This window comes from Hemiscyllium ocellatum, chromosome 35, assembly GCF_020745735.1.
Source record: "Hemiscyllium ocellatum isolate sHemOce1 chromosome 35, sHemOce1.pat.X.cur, whole genome shotgun sequence".
Lineage (NCBI taxonomy): Eukaryota > Metazoa > Chordata > Chondrichthyes > Orectolobiformes > Hemiscylliidae > Hemiscyllium > Hemiscyllium ocellatum.
This window is the reverse complement of record NC_083435.1, coordinates 35,787,441-35,811,568: the sequence shown is the minus strand read 5'-3', so window position 1 is coordinate 35,811,568 and position 24,128 is coordinate 35,787,441.

Genomic DNA, 24,128 nt, shown 5'->3' with positions numbered 1-24,128 from the left:
AGGTGGAGTGAGAGGGAAGCACAGGAAACAGAATTTATGGGCAGGAAGCCAAGGGCAGAGATCAAAACATCATCCAAATGGGGTGAGTGCCCTGAGGGTGGGAATTCCAGAATATTCTCCCAGTGACAGTGAATGAACAGTAATATATTTCCAAATCAGGATGGTGAATGGCTTGGAGGGGAATTTGAGGGTGGTGGTGTTCCTGTATATCTGCTGCCCGTCTCCTTCCTGATGGAAGTGGCCGTGGGTTTGGAAGGTGTCAAGCTCCTTGAGTGTTGTTGGAGCTGCACCTATCCAGGTAAGAGGGCTCCTGGCTTGTGCCTTGTAGGTAATGGACAGGTGTTGGAGAGTCAGGAGGTGACTTACTCACCGCAGTATTCCGAGTCTCTGACTGTTCTTGTAGCCACCGTGTGTATGTGCTGAGTCCAGTGGTGTTTCTGGTCAATGGTAACCCCAAGGATGTTGGTCCTGGTGGATTCAGGGACGGTAAGACCATTGGATTTTAAGGGGCGGTATTTCTAGACAATTTTCCCCTCTGTGCCTCCTGTCACATTGAATGGATCTGAACAGTTTTGTCCCAGTCGGTGCAATATGTCCACCTGCTGGTGGTGTCTGGTACTGCAAGCAAAACATTATCCCGCAGGTGACGCTGATGGTACAGGGCTGCCACCTCCTGGCGACAAACGGAACTGCGGCATTCTGTCAGTGTCGATCACATCCAATGGATCGCACTTTCACAAAATCAAAACGTTTCAGTTCTGTGAACTTTGATCAGAACTGGGAAAAGGCCAAAAATGTTGCAGATTCTATGTTTGTGGAGACGCAGGGAAAAATGCGGTGGTGCGATAAGAACAGGAGGCAATGCAGAAAGAAGACAGGGCAGAGAGCGGAAGGCGAAATGGTGAAGTGATGGTGAGAGCAAGGCAGGAGGAAATAGCAGTGGGACATGTAAAGGTGTATTTCAATGGCATGTTGATAGGAATCACAGCAACATCACCCAAAACACATCACCCAAAAACAATGGTGTCGGCAATTTGGAAGTAAAATTGTTGAATTTGATGTTGAGTCTGGAAGGTTGCAAATAGAAAGATGAGATATTGCTGTCTCTCAAGCTATTGTAAAGGAGAAGTTGGAATGAGATTGAGTAAAAAATGAGGTCTGCAGATGCTGGAGATCACAGCTGCAAATGTGTTGCTGGTCAAAGCACAGCAGGTTAGGCAGCATCTCCTGATGAAGGGCTTATGCTCGAAACGTCGAAATTCCTGATGAAGGGCTTATGCTCGAAACGTCGAATTCTCTATTCCTGAGATGCTGCCTAACCTGCTGTGCTTTGACCAGCAACACATTTGCAGGAATGAGATTGAGTCAATTAAAACCATGTGACTAGAAGTTCAGGGTCATGCCTGTAGAATAGGGAAGTTCTTTATCTGACAAATTGTATTTGTTCATAATCAACGATGGCAATGCGGTGGCTTGAATGTGGAAGACGGACAATAGCACCACCAACAGCCCAGAGCTGGTAATGCAGGGAAGGAATAAATTCGTAGAGTACCGACGTCAGCCACAAGGTGGTGGTGTTGCTCCATCAAGAATACGATGTGGCTCGTTCCAATCGAAAAGATGAAAGACTCAACAACAAATTAAGTTTGTTCAAAATATCGTTTCTGTTGCATGACACTGAGATCATTTGCTGTAAATTCTGTGTCTTATGATCCTGTTCCACAGCTACCACAGAAGGAGCAGCGCTCTGAAAGCTAGTACTTCCTAATATACCTGTTGGACTATAACCTGATGTTGTGTGATTTGTAACTTTGTTCATGAAGAATAGTTTCTCTAAACCCCCAGTGCCACAGCCACCTGCAGCCGGGATGATAGTTATCACCAAAAAGTCAGAGAGAGACCCCACTGGGCCCTTGTCCTATTCTGTGCGATTCTATGATATCGTGAGAATTGAGATCACTCACAGATCCCCAGGAACCTGGAAAACACTCACCTTGGTGATGGATGAAAGTTGCCTGAGTGATCACGTGTTTTGTACGGAGGGGGAAATGAGACCTGTTCAATCACCACATGGTCTTTATATGGTATCATCTGCCTGGACTGCACACAAAACAACACTTTCCACTGTCAGCAAATTCCTGCAGATGCTGGGACCTGGACTGAAAACAACAAATCCTGGTCAGACAGCACCCATGGAGAGAGAGCAAGGGAATGGTCTGAGTCTACACGAGCCAACTTAGATACATGTGACAATAATAAATCAAATCGAGCTTGCATCTCTCTCACACACACCCCCACAGACACCCACACACACACACACAGACACACACACAGACACACACACACACATACACACACACACAATGTAAAAGGCAGATGAATTCATGTCACTTCCATAACAAGACAATCCCTGTTCCATGGGATTCCTTCCACAGTTATGTGCTGGAGTATCCATGCACAGGATCTGTTCCACATTCGGTTGCCCTGCTGCTGAATTCTGCAGCAACCCAACCTTTTACTGCATCAAAGTGAATGGTCTGTGTGACCATCCTGCTTTCCCATTCTAATCTCACACTGTGACATGCCCCAGAGTTAAAGCCCAGCTGCTCCCTGTGTCCTGCTGCTGAGGATTCCTTGATAGAGGTAAAAAAAGGCCTTCTTCAGGTTGTGGCGCTGAGTTATGTGATAACATGGTTTCCACACAATTAGTAGGTGACAAAATGACTTCCACACAGGAGATGGGGGAGGTTCAGACAAGGGCTACTCAGCAGCTGGGCCTTTGGAGAAAAAGCATTCCTGATGCATTGCCTGATCCAAAGCAGACCCATCTCAATCCTTCTGGCCACATGGAGGATGCTGCAAGGCCCCCTAACCAGAGGCCAATACAAACCCAGCAGTTGGAGACAGCTGCTCGGGCAGGAATACAAAGCAGCCCAATAGAAGGCCTCCTGCCAGCTCCGAGTACAGAAACAGGGCAGGCCCACGGGACAGCAGCTGGAGCTCTCATGGATGCAGCTTCTGGCCAGCAGCTCCCCAGGGAGGAGTTCTCAGCTGCTGGGCATGTCTCTGGGACAGGAGGGGGGCAGGACATGGGCACAGGGGGAGATACAGGAGGCATGAGGGTGGCAGCTCTAACTGGCAAGTCGGCTTTACCTGCCCCCCCTCCTGCCCCTGTGAGAGTCATTGTCAGGCACTGATGAGAAGGTGAATTTTTACTGTTTCACTTTGGGGAAATGTTTTATTTAAGGAGTGACATATTACTAAATATACCTGTTCTGTTGGAGTCCTTTTTTATTTATAGATTGGCCTGGAATAATTTCAAATTGTACAAAACAATTTTAAATGACATGTCATTGCAACAGTTTACTAAGTAGAGAAACTGCTCATTAATATAAATGATCTGAAAGGTTTTGACCTGACCAGATGAAATTGACTCTGTTCAGTAATATCTCCCACAAACATCCTGCAAAGTCTATTTGCTGCTGAACTAAAATGTCCCTTGTTTCCCCCTCCATCTCCACTGCTCTTCTCTCTGATTTCCTGGTGGAGGGAGAGGGATTTTCTCCTTCTCAATGTCCAAATCCATCAGCCCCCAGTTGCTCTCGAGCTGCCCTGGCAACTGCAGGCAGGGTTTCCTCAGCTGCTCCACAAGGCCTGGCTCCAGTCACATCCATGTTGGGAGTCTCCATTTCATCGGTTTCTGTCCCCATCTGGTCTGTGGGCTGAAGGCTCAGTGCTTCCTGCAGGGGAACCTTGTACAATGTGCACCACACCCACACAATCCTTCAGATATAAACCTGTTGGTGCAGTGGCTCAGTGGTTAGTTCTGCTGCCTCACAGCACCAGGGATCTGGGCTCAATTCCAGCCTCTCGGAACTGTGTGTGTGGAGTTTGCACGTTCTCCTTGTGTCTGTGTGGGTTTCCTGTGGGTGCTCCAGTTTCCTCCCACAGTCCAAAGGTGTGCAGGTTAGGTGGATTGGCCATGGGAAATGCAGGGTTATACAGTCAGTCTGGGTGGGATGCTTGTTGGAGAGATGGTGTGGAGGTTTTGTCCCTGTCCCTGTACTGCAGGGATCAATTCCCAACAAGTGGGATCAGTTACAATTGCCCCCAAGCAACACTGAACCAGGAATGTATGGGAGAGAGGTAAAGCAGTGTCACTTCTGCAACCATAATTACTTATGCAAGGTAAATGAACTCACACCGGTGTGTAATTGTTTCAGCCAAGGGCTGAGTTAACAAGAATGAAAACTATGTGAAGGAAATGTATAATTGTTTTTGTATTAGCTAAAATGTACATACAAGAATGAAATGTGCCTGTAAACATTGGTAGATGTTATAGACAATTAGATAATGTGCTGTGCGGGGAGGGGGTGTAGGTTAAACTCGATATGTCTGTCCAAACAGGTACAAGCATCTGGTTCCCGCTTCTGCAAAAACAAACCAGACCACAATCAGGAGGTCATAACGCTCAGGATGGGCAAAGACTGGAAGGAAATATCGCTTTAGCAAGCAAGGAAGCAGCTGGCAGTGAGGGAGGATATTCGCTAAAAATAGACCACGAGGGTGAAATACTGCTGCTTCAGATCTTGTCTCGGACTGAAATTATTGAAGTGAGTGGGTTCTATTTCCCACAATTGGGGGCTGGTCTGGGATATCTTCCATTGCTGGGAGGGAGAGGCTGTCCCTGGACACTGAGAAGATGCGTCCCATTCCCAGTTGAGGAGCGGTCTCGTGCCTTGGGTTGGTGGTAAGAATCCTTGAAAGGAGACATCAGAACCACGCAGTGGGGAGAGTAAAGCCAGCTCTGAATGCGGAGAATGGCCAGGCAACTCTGTGCACAGACCAAGGTAGGAACATTGACTTTTAAGAACTGCCTTGGTGGCTGGGATTGATTTCTAGTAGTTAATCAGGGACTAACGAAGAAACTCAATATAGGCTGCACCGAGGGTAAGGACAGAGCCTCTGAGGATAAAAAAGGAAATGGGAATGGAGGCGGGGTCCCTGACAACATACCTCCAGAAAGTCCTTTGGGAGGGATGTGCCCCGAAGTTTGATTGAGGTTAGAGTCCCCTGGGTTTGATTGGGATTTGAGTTAGAATGGCCTTGGGGACTGGGAGTGTGATCCCTGTCAAATGAAGGGACTGATGGGTTGACCACGATGGGAGGCAAAGGAAGCAAAAATGAGGTGCCTGGGATAAAGGGGAAAGAATTCCCAGAAGACATCCCTCCAGAAAGTCCACATTGGGGATGGATGTTGAAAAATGGGACAAGGGGAAAAGATAGGAAAAAGATGATTAAATATTGTTGCTTTGTGTGGACTAAGGAATCCATTCTTTGTCCCACCGTCTTCTGGCCAAAGGATGGTTCGGACGAAGACTGGGTTTGTAAATGATTGAATCTATATGTCAATGGAAAACAGCCTTTCAGTCAGGAGGGATCAGATTCTGCTTCAAGTTGGAAGGGCTAGTAGCTGAAGGGCTACTGAGGGTACACTTTGTAACTAAATCATGGCAGACACCCAGAAAGATATTCAAAAGATAGAGGGGGGAAGCGAGGAGCACCTAGAGATGTTGTTGTGGGAAGCTCAGAAAGTGCCTGTGAGATACTGTGTGTGTGTGTGTGTGTGTGTGTGTGTGTGAGAGAGAGAGAGAGAGAGAGAAAAGAGCTGTACAGCTGGTAGAAAGTTTAACCCTTTGTGATTCAGTTTGAATGTACATTGTTTGTTGGTGATTGAGTGTTTGTGCTTTGTTCCCTGGAGCTTGAGATCCGAGACTGTTTTGAATCTGATTTCTATTATGGAAATTTAGCATGATTTCTTTTAAGGTTAAGGATTTTACAGTGATTATGAAATAAAATGTTAACTCCTGTTCTTTTTACAGGTTACGACTGCCTTACTATCAGTGTCTAACTAATCCCTTTTATCCTTACACAAAAGCGATTTATGGAGGACAGTTGAAGTTTCAGTTCAACATTAGATTGTAATAAAAAAAATCCTCTGGTTAATATCGGTGACCTTGGATTCGGCCATTGTTCATGCATTAGAAGTTTTTTAACTTGAACAGACAAATCCTTTTAAGGCAGCTCTGATTATTTCACGACCTGTAGCATTGTAATTGAGCAATGATTGGTCAGGAGAAAGTGAGGTCTGCAGATGCTGGAGATCAGAGCTGAAAATGTGTTGCTGGAAAAGCGCAGCAGGTCAGGCAGCATCCAAGGAACAGGAAATTCGACATTTCGGGCATAAGCCCTTCTTCAGGACTACTTAAGAAAACTAATTTTGGATTTAAATTAAGGGACTAAAACTGGGTAATTATAGTGGATTTCAAAGTTGGGAACTTTATGCATTTTACATTTTAAATATTAAGTGCTGAATAAATGAATTTATAATATATAAACATATATTTACAAGTAAGGTTCCAAAATGTATATTTAGGAACAGGCTTTTAAAGTTAGACAAGCATAAATTGATGAATTGGTATTTGAGATGACAGGGAGAAAGAGGCTCCTGGTGTTTGAAGTTACAGGGAGCAAGAAATATTGTAATGTTTCTTTTAAAAAGTCAAGGGCTAAACAAAACATTGGGTGATGGGGAATGGCCATGAGGTGGCCCTAAAGCTGTTCTGCTGGTTAAACCGGGTCAGCAATTGATCTGGCAACGTAACATGAGAAGCAGAAACAGAAAGGCACAAATAATGCTAGGCCATGGTTGATCAGATAATGAAGCAAAGGCCAAAACTGAAAGGAGAAGGAAACCGGAATGGCGGTGGGCAGTGTGTTGAACATAAAGGGAGGAGGAGGGATTGGGGAGGAGATGTGAAGGGGTCTGGTGGTCAGGAACAAGGATCAAAGTGGAAATCCCCACAGGCGGGATGTTATTCCTGTGGGACGACAGGTCACTTTAAGCGGGAGTGTCCGGATCTGAAAAAGGGAAGAGAGGGCGATATTGCTGATGGATTTCGATGGAGAATTGGGAGGTCAGGGGTTCCTGTCCCCGGGGACCCACCAGGAACCCTTGATAAGTTTAAAGATGGGACCTTACAAAGAGGACGTAGTTTTCCTGGTCAATAGAGGGGCAGCAAGGTCATCCTTACATTTTAAGCCCAAGGCAGCGGGAACGAACGAGTTAATTGGATTATGGCGACAGTTTTGTGATGAGAGGCACGAAGAATCAGTTTTGCGCTCATGACGAGATATTGCCACCAAATTGGGGATTGAGAATTAACTGCAGATGGTGCGATGGAATCTGTTGAGGTTCTTAAAAATGAATGTGCTCAAGTAAAACAATGACAGAAACAGAATGGGAAGTCACAAGTGACTGGTAAACAAACAGAACTGCACGATTACAGTTTTTAAAATGTTTTAGTCACTTGTTACGTTTCCACCCTGAATTATATAATATATATAATTAGTAATTAATATTTATAATAAATCAATTGTGTTAGCCTGAATCAGTATTAATTGGCAGGATTCCTTTGCACATTCTCAGTGACCTGTCATATTGCTTCATGGTTAATTTAAAACATGACTGCATTAATTCATTGTTAATTAAAGATTGGAAAGCTACATTACTGTCGGAGTGTGGGCAGGCAGTGGCAGCAACAGCCTTATTGGTAGAGGAGAGTCAGAAGCTTACTTTTGAGGGAACCTTAATAGTCAGCACCCCCACATCAGGTACAGACCATACTAAATCAGAAAGCAGGACGATGGCTCACGGACTCTCGGATCTTGAAATATGAGACAATCTTAATAGAGCAGGATGGTCTTGTGTTAGTCACAGATAGTTGCTTGAATCCAGCTGCATTTCTGTGTCGGGGAGAGGGGCTGGCCCTTGGCAATCCAGAACATGACTGCCTTGATATTACTGAATATTAGACTAAAGTGCGACTGGACCTAAGGGACGTCCCACTGCATGCGGGAGCTCGGTTGTTTATCGACGGGTCCTCCCAGTGATTGAGGGTAAAAGGCACAATGGATATGCTGTACTAGACGGGATAGGGGGAAGAGTTATTGAGGCTGAAAGACTGCCTGGTGGCTGGTCGGCCCGGGCTTGTGGGCTCTGTGCCCTAGAAAAAGCTCTCAGAGACATGGGTTTCTCAGGGGCAGGAATGGTTGCTGGATGTTCCAGGGTTTACAGCATTTAACAAGAATAGGGAGGGGGGAAAGAGCAGGGGGTGTAGCACTACTAATCAGAGAGGGTATCACAGCTCCAGAAGCTTCCATTGTCGAGGAAGATCTGCCGACCGAGTCAGGATGGGTGGAAATTAGGAACAGTAAGGGAGCAGTCACCTCGTTAGGGGTTTACTACAGGCCCCCCAATAGCAGCAGGGAGATGGAAGAACACATAGGTCGGCAGATTTTGGAAAAGTGTGGACGTAATAGGATTGTTGTAATGGGTGACTTTAACTTTCCCAATATTGATTGGAACCTCCTTCGAGCAGAAGATTTGAATGGAGCTGTTTTTGTAAGGTATGTTCAGGAGGGTTTCCTAACTCAGTACATTGACAGGCCGACGAGGGGAGAGGCCATTCTAGACTTGGTGCTCGGAAATGAGCCGTGGCAGGTATCAAATCTTGTGGTGGGAGAGCATTTTGATGATAGTGACCACAACTGCCTCACATTCTACAGAGCTATGGAGAAGGAGAAGATTAGGCAAAATGGGAGGATATTTAATTGGGGAAGAGCAAACTATGATGCGATTAGACATGAGTTAGGAAGCATGGATTGGGAGCAATTGTTCCATGGTAAAGGCACTATAGACATGTAGAATCTGTTTAAGGAACAGTTGTTGCAAGTGATGAATAAATATGTCCCTCTGAGACAGGCAAGAAGGGGTAAGATAAAGGAACCTTGGATGATGAGAGCGGTGGAGCTTCTCATCAAAAGGAAGAAGGTAGCTTACATAAGGTGGAGGAAGCTAAGGTCAAGCTCAGCTCTAGAGGATTACAGGCAGGTGAGGAAGGAGCTCAAAAATGGTCTGAGGAGAGCCAGGAGGGGGTACGAGAAAGGCTTGGCAGGAAGGATTAGGGAGAACACAAAGGCATTTTACACTTATGTGAGGAATAAGAGAATGGTCAAAGAAAGAGTAGGGCTGATCAGGGATAGCAGAGGGAATTTGTGTGTGGAGTCTGAGGAGGTAGGGGAAACCCTAAATGAGTTTTTTGCTTCTGTCTTTACGAAATAAATTAACTTTGTAGTGAATGAAACTTTTGAAGAGCAGATATGCATGCTGGAATGGATAGAGATAGAGGAAACTGAGGTGCTGACAATTTTGTCAAACATTAAGATTGACAAGTCACCAGGCCCAGACCAGATTTGTCCTCGGCTGCTTTGGGAAATGAGAAATGTGATTGCTTCACCACTTGCAAAGATCTTTGCATCCTCGCTCTCCACTGGAGTCGTACCTGAGGACCGGAAGAAAGGAAATAGGGAAATCCCCAGCAATTACAGACCAGTAAGTCTCACGTCTGTCATCTGCAAGGTGTTAGAAAGGATTCTGAGGGATAGGATTTATGACCATCTGGAAGAGCATGGCTTGATTAAATGCAGTCAATACAGCTTTGTGAGGGGCAGGTCATGCCTCACAAACCTTATTGAGTTCTTTGAGGATGTGACTAGAAATGTTGATGAGAGTTGAGCTGTGGATGTGGTGTATATGGACTTCAGCAAGCATTTGATAAGGTTCCCCATGGTAGGCTCATTCAGAAGGTCAGGAGGAATGGGATACAGGGAAACTTAGCTGTCTGGATACAGAATTGGCTGGCCAACAGAAGACAGCGAGTGGTAGTAAAAGGTAAATATTCTGCCTGGAAGTCTGTGGTGAGTGGTGTTCCACAGGGCTCTGTCCTTGGGCCTCTACTGTTTGTAATGTTTATTAATGACTTGGATGAGGGGATTGAAGGATGGGTCAGCAAGTTTGCAGACGACACAAAGATTGTAGGTGTCATTGACAGGATGGAGGGCTGTTGTAGGCTGCAGCGGGACATTGACAGGATGCAGAGATGGGCTGGGAGATGGCAGATGGAGTTCAACCTGGATAAATGCGAGGTGATGCATTTTGGAAGGTCGAATTTGAAAGCTGAGTACAGGATTAAGGATAGGATTCTTGGCAGTGTGGAGGAACAGAGGGATCTTGGTGTGCAGGTACATAGATCCCTTAAAATGGCCACCCAAGTGGACAAGGTTGTTAAGAAAACATATGGTGTTTTGGCTTTCATTAACAGGGGGATTGAGTTTAAGAGTTGTGAGATCTTGTTACAGCTCTATAAAACTTTGGTTAGACTGCACTTGGAATACTGCGTCCAGTTCTGGTCGCCCTATTATAGGAAAGATGTGGTTGCTTTGAGAGGGGTTCAGAGGAGGTTTACCAGGACGCTGCTTGGAATGGAGGGCTTATCTTATGAAGAGAGATTGACTGAGCTTGGACCTTTTTCATTGGAGAAAAGGAGGTGGAGAGGGGACCTAATTGAAGTGTACAAGATAATGAGAGGCATAGATAGAGTCGATAGCCAGAGACTATTTTCCAGGGCAGAGGCTGTTAACACGAGGGGTCATAGTTTAAAGCTGATTGGAGGAAAGTATAGAGGGGATGTCAGAGGCGGGTTCTTTACACAGAGAGTTGTGAGAGCATGGGATGCGTTGCCAGCAGCAGTTGTGGAAGCAAGGTCATTGGGGACATTTAAGAGACTGCTGGACATGCATATGGTCACAGAAATCTGAGGGTGCATACATGAGGATCAGTGGTCAGCACAACATCGTGGGCTGAAGGGCCTGTTCTGTGCTGGACTGTTCTATGTTCTATGTTTATGTTCTAACCTTAGAAGTCAAGGAAGGAACAGTGTACACAGAGTCCAAATATGCGGTTGGAGTGGTACATACCTTCGCAAAGATTTGGCAAGGAAGAGGACTGATAAATGGCAGAGGAAAGGAACTAGCACGTGAGGAATTGATAAAAACAAGTGCTGGAATCCCTGTTACTCCCGAGAGAAATAGCGGTAGTTCATATACCCAGACATCAGAAGGGGAATGACCCAGAAGTAAGGGGAAATAGACTGGCCGATGAGGTAGTTGAAGAAGCGACCCTGAATCCAGAAGGAGCAGTGATATACTCCCTAATACCTACAATTCCAGATCTTCAGGGAGCCCCGTTGTTTACTGCAAAGGAGGAAAAGGAACTAAAAGATTTAGCAGCTGCAAAGACAGCAGATGGGCGCTGGATGTTACCTGATGGGAGGGAAATGTTGAATAAAATGATGATGCGAGAGATTATGGTGGCACTTCTGCCTCACGCTACCAGAGATCCGGGTTCAATTCCAGCCCCAGGCAACTGTCTGTGTGGAGTTTGTACATTCTCTCTGTGTCTGCATGGGTTTCCTCCGAGTGCTCCGGTTTCCTCCCACAGTCCAAAAATGTGCAGGTTAGGTGAATTGACCCACAGTGTTCAGGGATGTGTAAGTTAAGTGTATTAGTCAGAGGTAAATGTAGGGGGATGGGTCTGGGTGGGTTACTCCTCAGTGGGTTGTTGGGCTGAAGGGCCTGTTTCCATACTGTAGGGAATCTAATCTAATTACATGGAACATTGTCATTGTTCCTTCCCCCTTCATTTATCCATCCAGCCTTGTGAACACACCTAATCAATGATTGACATCCCTATGAACAGCTCTTGGTTCCCCATAACCTGGGTGCCTCTGGCTAGGTCTCTGTGATCTGTACGTCCTTGCTTACTATGATGTGCCTGTACAGCTCGTAAGCAAAGCTTTTCACTATACTTCAGGGCACATGATAACGCATCAATTAATCATGATGCTGACCGGACATCACTATCATCAGACCATTCATCTACATTTGAAAGTTAGTGTTTATGTTCTCTTTTAAATGTTTCCCAGACTTGCTTATCTTGAAGGGCTGCTCAATTCTGTTATCCATTGTATTCAATGCAATCCCTATCAAATTCTGTTGCTCATCTTATATTTCCCATTGTCCAAGCCATGGGAGATACAAAAGGAGCTTAGTTCTTGCTAATTATTTGCAAGATTCATAATAGTATTTCGACTCTAAAGTTAGTTGTATGTAAAGTTTTATTTTCACACTTACTGTTGGCATTCTTTAGCTCATAAGTTGTGAGCAGATCCTGTCCCACCTGACCTTGAATGCACAGTTAGACACTCCCCTCTATCTTGCAGCTGCATTATAACTCATTCTAGTCACATGAAATATACTGCCCCTACTCTGACTAACATTTACCTAATAAGACAATACCTTTTTCATTAATAAGACTAAAACTCAATCACTTTCACCGCTCAATCAACTTGCCAGATCTGTTACGTTTTTATGAGACATAATCCCAACCTTAGGAGAAAGTGAGGACTGCAGTTGTTGGAGATCAGAGTCGAAGAGGGTGGTGCAGGAAAAGCACAGCCAGTCAGGCAGCATCTGAGGAGCTGGAGAGTCGACATTTCGAGCATAATTTCTTCATCAGGAATAATCCCACCGTTTATCCCTGTTATTGTGGGATCCTATTTTTATTTTTTATGCTTGCTACAAACATCAAGCTGTCTGTTTTCATAAATCTCTTACCAAACTGTCTCTTACAGACATTGTTTTTACAGAACTCCCTGTATATTAATTGGTAAGATTCTTTGTTCAAAGGGGACCCTGTTACCTTGGGATAACTCCTTCTCAAAGCTACCATTGTGCGAACATGTGACCTCACTTTAATGCAGCATCAGACAGGCGAATACCCTTACTGCAGTTATATTAATGCCAATGGGAACCATAATGTGCCACCTCTGACCAAGGGCTGCCCCAATAACAGATAAAACATTTCTCATTCCAAATTCTGAGTTCAAACTGGATATCTTCCAAAATGTTTATCTATGTTTTGAGAACAAACGACAACATCTTTCCACGACATCTTTTTATAAAGAAACTCACTTATTCAACTTTCCAATGAAGTAGGTTTGAGAGTTTTGAACCTGTGATGCTTTTGGATAACTCCTTGTTTTCGTACAGATTTCAGTTGAGTTTATGGGGTACTCTCGTTGTAAATGTCTTGGGAACTCCCTGTGAATACAATCCAATGTTCACAGGCTTTAACTTCTCTGACATAAAGTGACCTGATGATCTCTTCCTTAACTGTGCCTAATGGCCCTACACCTTGGTGCACCCCGTCCTGCCTCTTGGGAACCGCTCTTTCAATCCGAAAGCTCTTTCACAAAATGTGAGAGGAGGAAGGTCTTTGGGGAGTTTAAAACTAAAGGGCATCATTTTAAGGTGGGAGGAGAAAGATTTAAAAGGGACCTGAAGGGCACGTTTGGAATTAACTGCCAGAGGATGATGTCAATATTGATACAGTCACAACATTTAAAAACACATTTCAACAGATACATAAGTAGGAAAGGTTTTGAGAGATATGGGCTGAAAATGTGTTGCTGGAAAAGCGCAGCAGGTCAGACAGCATCCAAGGAGCAGGAGAATCAACATTTCGGGCATGAGCCCTTCTTCAGGAATGAGGAGAGTGTGCCAAGCAGGCTAAGATAAAAGGTAGGGAGGAGGGACTTGGGGAATGGAATGGGCGTTGGAAATGCGATAGGTGGAAGGTGGTCAAGGTGAGGGTGATAGGCCGGAGTGGGGGTGGGAGCGGAGTGGTCAGGAAGAAGATTGCAGGTTCGGAAGGCGGTGCTGAGTTCGAGGGATGGGACTAAGACAAGGTGGAGGGAGGGGAAATGAGGAAACTGGAGAAATCTGAGTTCATCCCTTGTGGTTGGAGGGTTCCTAGGCAGAAGATGAGGCGCTCTTCCTCCAGCCGTCATGTTGCTATGGTCTGGCGATGGAGGAGTCCAAGGACCTGCATGTCCTTGGTGGAGTGAGAGGGGGAGTTGAAGTGTTGAGCCACGGGGTGGTTGGGTTGGTTGGTCCGGGTGTCCCAGAGGTGTTCTCTGAAACATTCCACAAGTAGGCGGCCTGTCTCCCCAATATAGAGGAGGCCACATCGGGTGCAGTGGATGCAGTAAATGATGTGTGTGGAGGTGCAGGTGAATTTGTGGCGGATATGGAAGGATCCCTTGGGGCCTTGGAGGGAAGTAAGAGGGAGGTGTGGGCGCAAGTTTTGCATTTCTTGCGGTTGCAGGGGAAGGTACCGGGAGTGGAGATTGGGTTGGTGGGGGGGTGTGGACCTGACGAGGGAGTCACGGAGGGAGTGGTCTTTTCAGAACACTGATAGGGGAGTGGAGGGAAATATATCCCTGGTGGTGGGGTCCGTTTGGAGGTGGCGGAGATTACGACGGATGATACGTTGTATATGGAGATTGGTGGGGTGGTAGGTGAGGACCAGTGGGGTTCTGTCCTGGTGGCGATTGGAGGGGCAGGGCTCAAGGGCGGATGAACGGGAAGTGGAAGAGATGCGGTGGATAGCATCGTCGATCACGTCTGGGGTAAAATTGCAGTCTTTGAAGAAGGAGGCCACCTGGGTTGTTCAGTATTGGAACTGGTCCTCCTGGGAGCAGATGCGGCGGAGACGAAGGAATTGGGAAATGGGATGGCATTTTTACAGGGGGCAGGGTGGGAGGAGGTGTAGTCTAGGTAGCTGTGGGAGTCGGTCAGTTTATAGTAAATTTCCGTGTTAATTCGGTCGTCCGAGATACAAATGGAGAGGTCTAGGAAGGGGAGGGAGGAGTCTGAGATGGTCCAGGTAAATTTGAGGTCGGGGTGGAAGGTGTTGGTAAAGTGGATGAACTGTTCAATCTCCTCGTGAGAGCACGAGGCAGCACCGATACAGTCATCGATGTAGTGGAGGAAAAGTTGGGGGGTTGTGCCAGTGTAGCTGTGGAAGATGGACTGTTCCACATATCCTACGAAGAGGCAGGCATAGCTGGGGCCCATGCGGGTGCCCATGGCTACTCCTTTGGTTTGGAGGAAGTGGGAGGGTTGAGTCCCAACCCTCAAACTCAGCACCACTTTCCTAACCGGCAATTTTCTTCCTGACCTCTCCACCCCCACCCCACTCTGGCCTATCGCCCTCACCTTAACCTCCTTCCACCTATCACACTTCCAATGCCCCTCCCCCAAGTCTCTCCTCCCTATCTTTTATCTTAGCCTGCTTGGCACACTCTCCTCATTCCTGAAGAAGGGCTCATGCCCGAAACGTCGATTCTCCTGCTCCTAGGATGCTGCCTGACCGGCTGTGCTTTTCCAGCAACACATTTTCAGCTCTGATCTCCAGCATCTGCAGTCCTCACTTTCTCCTTTGAGAGATTTGGGCCAAACACAGCAAAATGAGACTAATTTAGTTGGGGACACTTAGCCAGCATGGACGGGTTAGTCTGAAGGTTTAGTTTCTGTGCTGTATGGCCCCACTGACATCGACCTTCAGGGTCACCTTGCCAGCATTTGTTAGTCCACATTCTCAAGGGGTCTACCATATCAGTGTTGCAGGGCTACCGCTGCTGGGACATGGGGGTTATGTGTGTCAGATGTAACCAGTGCAGGGAGGACAAACAGACAGACAGACTGAATGGAGAGGAGACCTCACCTACCTTTTCTTCAAATATTGTTGGGAGAGATTGACATTATGACATACTCCCAGGGGTCATGTCGAAGTATCCCTCACTGGGAAAATCATTCATGGAGAAAATATCTACTGTATGAAACCCAGAGCAATCCGGATGGATTCTCTTCACAAAAACCTTCCAGTCGACCAGCATACCTTCCCCCATCTTCTTCACAGTTACCCTCGAATGTATTGCAGCTACTCCACTGGCCTGGAGTTTGGGGGCTTTCTCTGATTGACTGGACATTGAACTGGTGTTCGGCTGAAGCCAGCATAAAGGTACACCAATTGCACCTCAGCTCAAATGATGATCTCCCAAAGTTCAATCACGATCCAGTCATGCTCTTGAGACCCTGTGATGATTCTCAACTCAGAACTTACACTTAATCTTAGACAAAAAGCCAAGAATCAATTGAAACACGAATTCAAGATTACAATTCACAACCAACAAGACCCACATTGGTAATTCTGGAGCCTTTTATGCCTCTAACCCTTTATTTGTGTGTATGTATCTGACATTGTGTCAGTACATGGCCATGTGTGTATGTGTGTGTCTGTGTACATGTCTCTGTGTGTCAAATAAGATCTTTATTCACAGATCCATGCTGATGATACCCAATCAGAGTATTATCAGTCAGGTACCCAATTAATCCATAATTTATAATAGATTCTCACATTTACTTTCACCCTAATGTGAGGCAAAAGGGTTTGTTGTTCCCTGTGTTCTCTCTTGCAACTTTTTTTGTCTTATTGGATTGCATTTACCACTTTCCAATCCATGGAAATCATCAAATATTCCTGCAAACATCTCACTCAACAGTGTCAACCTGAGATGTAAAGCCTCCATAATTTCAGCAGCTTTATCTGATCAAATCAAATCCCCTTCAGCTCTTCATTCTCCCCGATCATTCAGATCTATATTCATTAAATATGAGCACAAAGTAATCATTTACCTTCTCTGTCATTTCTGCATTCCCCAATATAAATTATTCAGACAGTCCTTTTAGTTGACTTCGTGACATTTTAATTAAATGCTTTCCTTTTACGCACCTATAAAAGCAATTACAGTACTGTGTTTTTGCGACATACCTCTCATATTCTATTCCCCATACCCCCTTTCTTAGTCCTCCTTTGTATTCTGTGAACTTCCCAAGAATTCCTGATATTCCTGATAACATTATGGATCCTTTCTTTTAACCATATGGAATTCTCAACTTCCTTTGTTGGTAGGACTCTGTAGGGCCTCCCTTCCATCCTCCTCCTCTAACCTAACTTTTTTCAGTGTTATTGACTCAGTGTTCTTGTTTTAGAGACAAAGTGTAGAGTCATGGCAGCGCAGGCAGTGGAATGTTCTTCATGCAGGATGTTTGAAGTGGGGGTGACCACCGATACTCCTGCCGACTTCACCTGCATGAAATGCAGACAGATCCTGCTCCTCACCGAACGAGTTAGGGAACTGGAACTGGAGTTGGACAAACTGAGGATTATTCGAGAGGCTGAGAGGGTGATTGACAGAAGCTACAGGGACATAGTTATGCCGGAGAACAGAGGTAGTTGGGTGACAGTTAGAGGTGGGAAGGGGAAGAAGCAGGCAGTGCAGGGTTCCCCTGTGGTCGTTCCCCTTAAAAATAGGTATACAGCTTTGGAAACTGTTGGGGGGGACAGCCTTGCAGGTGTAAGCTGCAGTGAAGGGGTCTGTGGCATGAGGTCTAGTTCTGAGACTAAGAAGGGAAAGGGGGAGAGGAGGAGAGCGTTAGTTATAGGAGACTCTCTAGTTAGAGGGACGGACAGGCAGTTCTGTGGACATGGGCGAGACTCTCGGATGGTTTGTTGCCTCCCGGGTGCCAGGGTCTGAGACGTCTCGGACCGTGTCTTCAGAATCCTTAAGGGGGAGGGTGTGCAGCCAGAAGTCATGGTACACATTGGCACCAACGACATAGGTAGGAAGAGGGGTGGGGAGGTCATTCAAGAACTCAGGGAGTTAGGCTGGAAGCTAAAAGCTAGGACAGACAGAGTCGTCATCTCTGGGTTGTTGCCGGTGCCACGTGACAGTGAGGCATGGAATAGGGAGAGAGTGCAGTTGAACACGTGGCTGCAAAGATGGTGTAGGAGGGAGGGCTTTAGGTATTTGGATAATTGGACTGCATTCTGGGGAAGGTGGGACCTGTACAAACAGGACGGGTTGCACCTGAACCAGAAGGGCACCAATATCCTGGGGGGTAGGTTTGCTAGCACTCTTCGGGGGGGTTTAAACTAATTTGGCAGGGGGATGGGATCCGGACTTGTAGTCCAGCAAGTAGGCTAGCTGTTTTTCAGGATGTCCAAGAATGTAGGGAGGCTGTGGAGAAGGTAGCACTGACAGGGAATACTTGCAGACATAGAGATGGGCTGAAGTGCGTATACTTCAACGCAAGAAGTATCAGAAATAAGGTGGGGGAACTTAAGGCATGGATCAGTACCTGGGACTATGATGTCGTGGCCATCACGGAAACGTGGATAGAAGAGGGACAGGAATGGTTGTTGGAGGTTCCTGGTTACAGATGTTTCAGTAAGATTAGGGAGGGTGGCAAAAAAGGAGGGGGGGTGGCATTGCTAATTAGAAATGGTATAATGGCTGCAGAAAGGAAGTTTGAGGGGGATCTGCCGTTGGAGGTAGTATGGGCTGAAGTCAGAAATAGGAAAGGTGCAGTCACCTTGTTGGGTGTTTACTATAGGCCCCCCAATAGCAGCAGAGATGTGGAGAAACAGATTGGGAAACAGATTTTGGAAAGGTGCAGAAGCCACAGGGTCGTAGTCATGGGCGACTTCAACTTCCCAAATATTGATTGGAAGCTCTTTAGATCAAGTAGATTGGATGGGGTGGTGTTTGTGCAGTGTGTCCAGGAAGCTTTTCTAACACAGTATGTAGATTGTCCAACCAGAGGGGAGGCCATATTGGATTTGGTACTCGGTAACGGTGGCACAGTGGTTAGCACTGCTGCCTCACAGCGCCTGTAGACCCGGGTTCAATTCCCGACTCGGGCGGCTGACTGTGTGGAGTTTGCACGTTCTCCCGTGTCTGCGTGGGTTTCCTCCGGGTGCTCCGGTTTCCTCCCACAGTCACAAAGATGTGCGGGTCAGGTGAATTGGCCAAGCTAAATTGCCTGTAGTGTTAGGGGTGGATGTAGGGGTATGGGTGGGTTGCGCTTCGGCGGGTCGGTGTGGACTTGTTGGGCCGAAGGGCCTGTTTCCACACTGTAAGTCTAATCTAAAAAAAAATGAACCGGGACAAGTGATGGGCTTGTTAGTGGGTGAACATTTTGGTGATGGTGACCACAATTCTGTGACTTTCACCTTGGTTATGGAGAGAGATAGGTGCGCACAGCAGGGTAGATTTTACAATTGGGGGAAGGGAAATTACGATGCTGTAAGACAGGATTTGAGGAGCATAAGTTGGGAGCATAGGCTGTCAGGGAAGGATGTGGTGGAAATGTGGAACTTTTTCAAGGAGCAGATACGACGCATCCTTGATAAGTATGCACCTCTCAGGCAGGAAAGAAATGGTCATGTGAGGGAGCCTTGGTTGACGAGGGAGATTGAATGTCTAGTAAAGAGGAAGAAGGAGGCTTACATAAGGTTGAGGAAACAGGGTTCAGACAGAGCAGTGGAGGGATATAGGATAGCCAGAAGGGACCTGAAGAAAGGGATCAGGAGAGCTAAGAGAGGGCATGAAAAATCCTTGGCGGATAGGATCAAGGAAAACCCCAAGGCTTTTTATGCGTATGTGAGAAACATGAGAATGACGAGAACGAGGGTAGGCCCGATCAAGGACAGTAGTGGGAGATTGTGTATTGAGTCGGAAGAGATAGGAGAGGTCTTGAATGAGTACTTTTCTTCAGTATTTACGAACGAGACGGATCGTATTGTTGAAGAGGAGAGTGTGAAACGGACTGGTAAGCTAGAAGAGATACTTGTTAGGAAGGAAGATGTGTTGGACATTTTGAACAACTTGAGGATAGACAAGTCCCCCGGACCTGACGGGATATATCCTAGGATTATGTGGGAAGCAAGAGAGGAAATTGCAGTACCGTTGGCAATGATCTTTTCGTCTTCACTGTCAACAGGGGTGGTACCAGGGGATTGGAGAGTAACGAATGTTATGCCCTTGTTCAAAAAAGGGAATAGGGATAACCCCGGGAATTACACGCCAGTTAGTCTTACTTCTGTGGTAGGCAAAGTAATGGAAAGGGTACTGAGGGATAGGATTTATGAATATCTGGAAAGACACTGCTTGATTAGGGACAGCTAGCACGGATTTGTGAAGGGTAGGTCTTGCCTTACAAGTCTTATTGAATTCTTTGAGGAGGTGACCAAGCATGTGGATGAGGGTAGAGCAGTGGATGTAGTGTACATGGATTTTAGTAAGGCATTTGATAAGGTTCCCCATGGTAGGCTTATGCTGAAAGTCAGGAGGCATGGGATAGAGGGAAACTTGGCCAATTGGATTGAAAACTGGCTAACCGGTCGAAGTCAGAGAGTGGTGGTAGATGGTAAATATTCAGCCTGGAGCCCAGTTACAAGTGGAGTTCCGCAGGGATCAGTTCTGGGTCCTCTGTTGTTTGTAATTTTTATTAATGACTTGGATGAGGGAGTCGAAGGGTGGGTCAATAAATTTGCAGATGACACGAAGATTGGTGGAGTTGTGGACTGAGAAGAGCTGTTGTCGTTTGCAAAGGGACTTAGATATGATGCAGAGCTGGGCTGAGGAGTGGCAGATGGAGTTCAACCCTGCCAAGTGTGAGGTTGTACATTTTGGAAGAACAAATAAGAATGCGGAATACAGGGTTAACGGTAGAGTTCTTAGTCAGGTGGAGGAACAGAGGGATCTTGGGGTCTATGTACATAGATCTTTGAAAGTTGCCACTCAGGTGGATAGAGCTTGTAAGAAGGCCTATGGTGTATTAGCGTTCATTAGCAGAGGGATTGAATTCAAGAGTCGTGAGGTGATGTTGCAGCTGTACAGGACTTTGGTTAGGCCACATTTGGAGTACTGTGTGCAGTTCTGGTCGCCTCACTTTAGGAAAGATGTGGAAGCTTTGGAGAGGGTGCAGAGAAGATTTACCAGGATGTTGCCTGGAATGGAGAATAGGACGTACGAGGACAGGTTGAGAGTTCTCGGCCTTTTCTCGTTGGAACGGCGAAGGATGAGGGGTGACTTGATAGAGGTTTATAAGATGATCAGAGGAATAGATAGAGTAGACAGTCAGAAACTTTTTCCCCGCGTACAACAGAGTATTACAAGGGGTCATCAATTTAAGGTGAAGGGTGGAAGGTATAGGGGAGATGTCAGGGGTGGGTTCTTTACCCAGAGAGTGGTGGGGGTGTGGAATGCGCTGCCCGTGGGAGTGGTAGAGTCAGGATCATTGGCGACTTTTAAGCGGCAATTGGATAGGTACATGGATGGGTGCTTAATCTAGGATAGATGTTCTGCACAACATCGTGGGCCGAAGGGCCTGTTCTGTGCTGTATTGTTCTATGTTCTATGTTCTATGTTCTATGTTCTATGGTCAGGGTTGTTTGACCTTTCATGAGGTTTTGTTCTTTGAAAAATGCATTCTTGCTGTACGTCATGCAACTGTTACCGAAACCTATTCATTATTGTGTTGAGACATTTGTTTTATTGTAGTTTCGCAATTCACCTCAAACAATTTGAACGCCTTTATCATTTCCCCTATTCAAATTTAACACCCTTCCTAAACTTGAAATATTCAGTTCCCAGGGCTGGTTATGATGCAACTATTGTTTTTGGAATGACAATTTTATATCCTTCATTAGTGCCTCTACATTGTTTCCCTTCTTGTGAATGCTTTGTGCATTCAGTGAAGGGCCCTGAGCTTTCTAATTTTAAAACTTGCTGTTTTCCCTGCCTTCTTGTCTCCCTGGCATCTTTTGACTTCCTGGTGCTATCTTTACTTCCTTGCGATTTGGGTTCACCTCAGCTCAGCAGGAGGATGGGATCCTGTTTTTAATTCCATTCCAACAGCACAAACACATCTCTGTGCAAGGATATCAGTTCCAGACACAAAAACTCTTACCTGTCCAAGAATGAAGTTGAATTGCTCTGAAGTCTGATACCTTCCCAGAGGGTTGTAAATCTGTGGAATTCCTTGCCCAGTAAAGTAGTTGATGCTACTTCGGTAAATATTTTTAAGCTAAGATAGATTTTTTTTGAAAAATAAAGGAATTAAGGGACACAGTCAGAGGGTGGGTAAGTGGAGCTGATTCCATGAAAAGACCAACCATGATCTTATTGAATGGTGGAGCAGGTTTGAAGGGCCAGGCAGCCCACTCTTGCTCCTGGTTCTTATGCTCTTATGCCCTCCCTTTACACCAGTTCTGTCGGCATATATTGAGACACTGGACCTTTCTGTTTACAAACTCACTTCTTACTTTGGATTGTTCAATGTTCCTATTCCATAGTCAGCAGAGACTTCATGTTACAATAATCACCATCCAATGTATCATTCCCTATAACATGTAGCACTCCTCATTCCAAAGAGCAATATCTCCTCTTTTATTGAACTGGAATTATAACATTATGGCAAGTTTTTTGAGCACACTCTTAGAGCTATTGCATTTTCCTGTTCTTTATAATCACCAGTTTTCCGAACCTGGTTCTGAATTAATTGATTTCACCACTATTCCCCTATTCGCAGTTCACATCAGATAATGGCTGATTCGTTGCTCAGCAGTCCCTGTGGTGTAGAAAACCGCTATTCAGACCCCAGGAGAACAGTGCACAGACACAGTACCACCCTGGACTTGGAGCATGTGCAGTGCAAGCTAATGGCCATGGGTGGTGCTATCTTTTCTCCACCTGCAGGCGGTGTGGATGTGGGAACTAGGAGGGAGGATTAGAGGTGGAGGGTGGACAGGGAATGGTTCTAAGCATTAAGAAATGATTGCAAACCTGCAAATTCAGTGTCCATAATTCAGGGCTGGAATTCCAGATATTTGGTCAAATGTCAGCGATGAAGCCGTGATACATTTCCAAGTCAGGATGATGGTGTTCTCATTTGTCTTCTGCCTTTGACCTCCTGGATGGTAGTCATTGTGGGTTTGAAAGGTGGTGTTTCAGGATCATTGGTGAGTTTCTGATGTGCACCCCCCACCGCTGTGGATGTCGCGCACTGCTCCTATTGAGCACCCATGCTTGAAGGAAAGCATATTTGTGAATGTGGTACCAATCAAGTAGGCTGTTTTGACCTGGATGGTGTTAAGCTTCTTACGTGTTGTTGTCTTGGCAAGTGTCGAATATTCCATCATACTCCTGACTTGTGCATTTAGATGGTGGACTGTCTTGGCGGAGTTAGGAAGTGAGTTATTCACCACAGAATTCCTCTTGTAACTGTGACTGAGTGTTGTTTAAGACAGAGTGTGAGCTTGTGAATTGGTGAGTGGGAAAACCTTGGAAATTAACATTAAGTTCTGCTTGGCTGCAGCTGTGGTGGTGGAATCCTGAACCAAGACTCCACTGGTCCCAGCACAGGCCCAGGACCAGGCCCAGGCCCAGGCCCAGGCCCAAGGCTGGCTCCAGCTCAGATATTCCTGCAGGATAGCCAGTTGTGGCAGTGGAGACCTCGCCAATATCCAGCATTGGGAAGGATAGCCAAACCGAATCACAACCACGCAGGCAAGTAGGAGCCAAACCCTTGGCCACATTAAACTGGACAAAATTCCAAATCTTTGTTTTAGTTTCTTGCTTTTTTTTTGTTCTGTTCAAAAGACGATGAAGAGTGGAAGCTCTTTACACTTACACTGTATTCCAATACATGTAACAATAAATCTAATCTAAAGATTAGTTAATAAAATATAGTCAAATTTGAATTTAGTATTGAATGACAATTTACCGTAGAAGTTTGGTTTATCTCAGTCTTAGTCAAGGATATATTTGCTATGTTATGAAGAACAACTTTGTGTAGTGAATTAAATAGCTATCTAGAGCTGTTCTCTAGCCAGCAGTGCCACATCATCGCTGCACCATTTATACAAGTATTTAAAAAAAGACCTTCCTGAACAATTGAATGATAGCAGCTGATCACTGAGAGCATTTTGAAAGAGTGTGAGAATGGAAACATAGTGGGTGAGAGAATTCAATGCAGTGAGGGCAGAAATACAAATCTCATCCTTAACATAAAAGGAGTGGACCAAAGAGAGAGGAGTGACAGAGATGAGCAGTGGGATATGCCAGCTGAAGACTGGAAACATTATTTAGGTGATCAAATGGGTGAGTCATGAGTGGATTTTGTTTCTTTTTCACATTATTTGTAAACCGAGACAGAAAGGTGCCACATAAAAAATATGCTAGATGATAAAAAACAAAAAAATACATAGGCATGATTACAGGACTGGCTAAATAACAGGAAACTGAGAGTTGGGAGAAGTAATTTTACATCAGCACATGGTAGATATTGGAGGGTGAAAGGAGCAGTGATGAGAGGAGGACAATGAAAGTACTGAAGGTCCGAGTGATCTTAGTGTGCACATCCATAGAGCCTGAAGGTAGCAAGGCAGATAGATGGTAATTGAGAAAGCATATAGG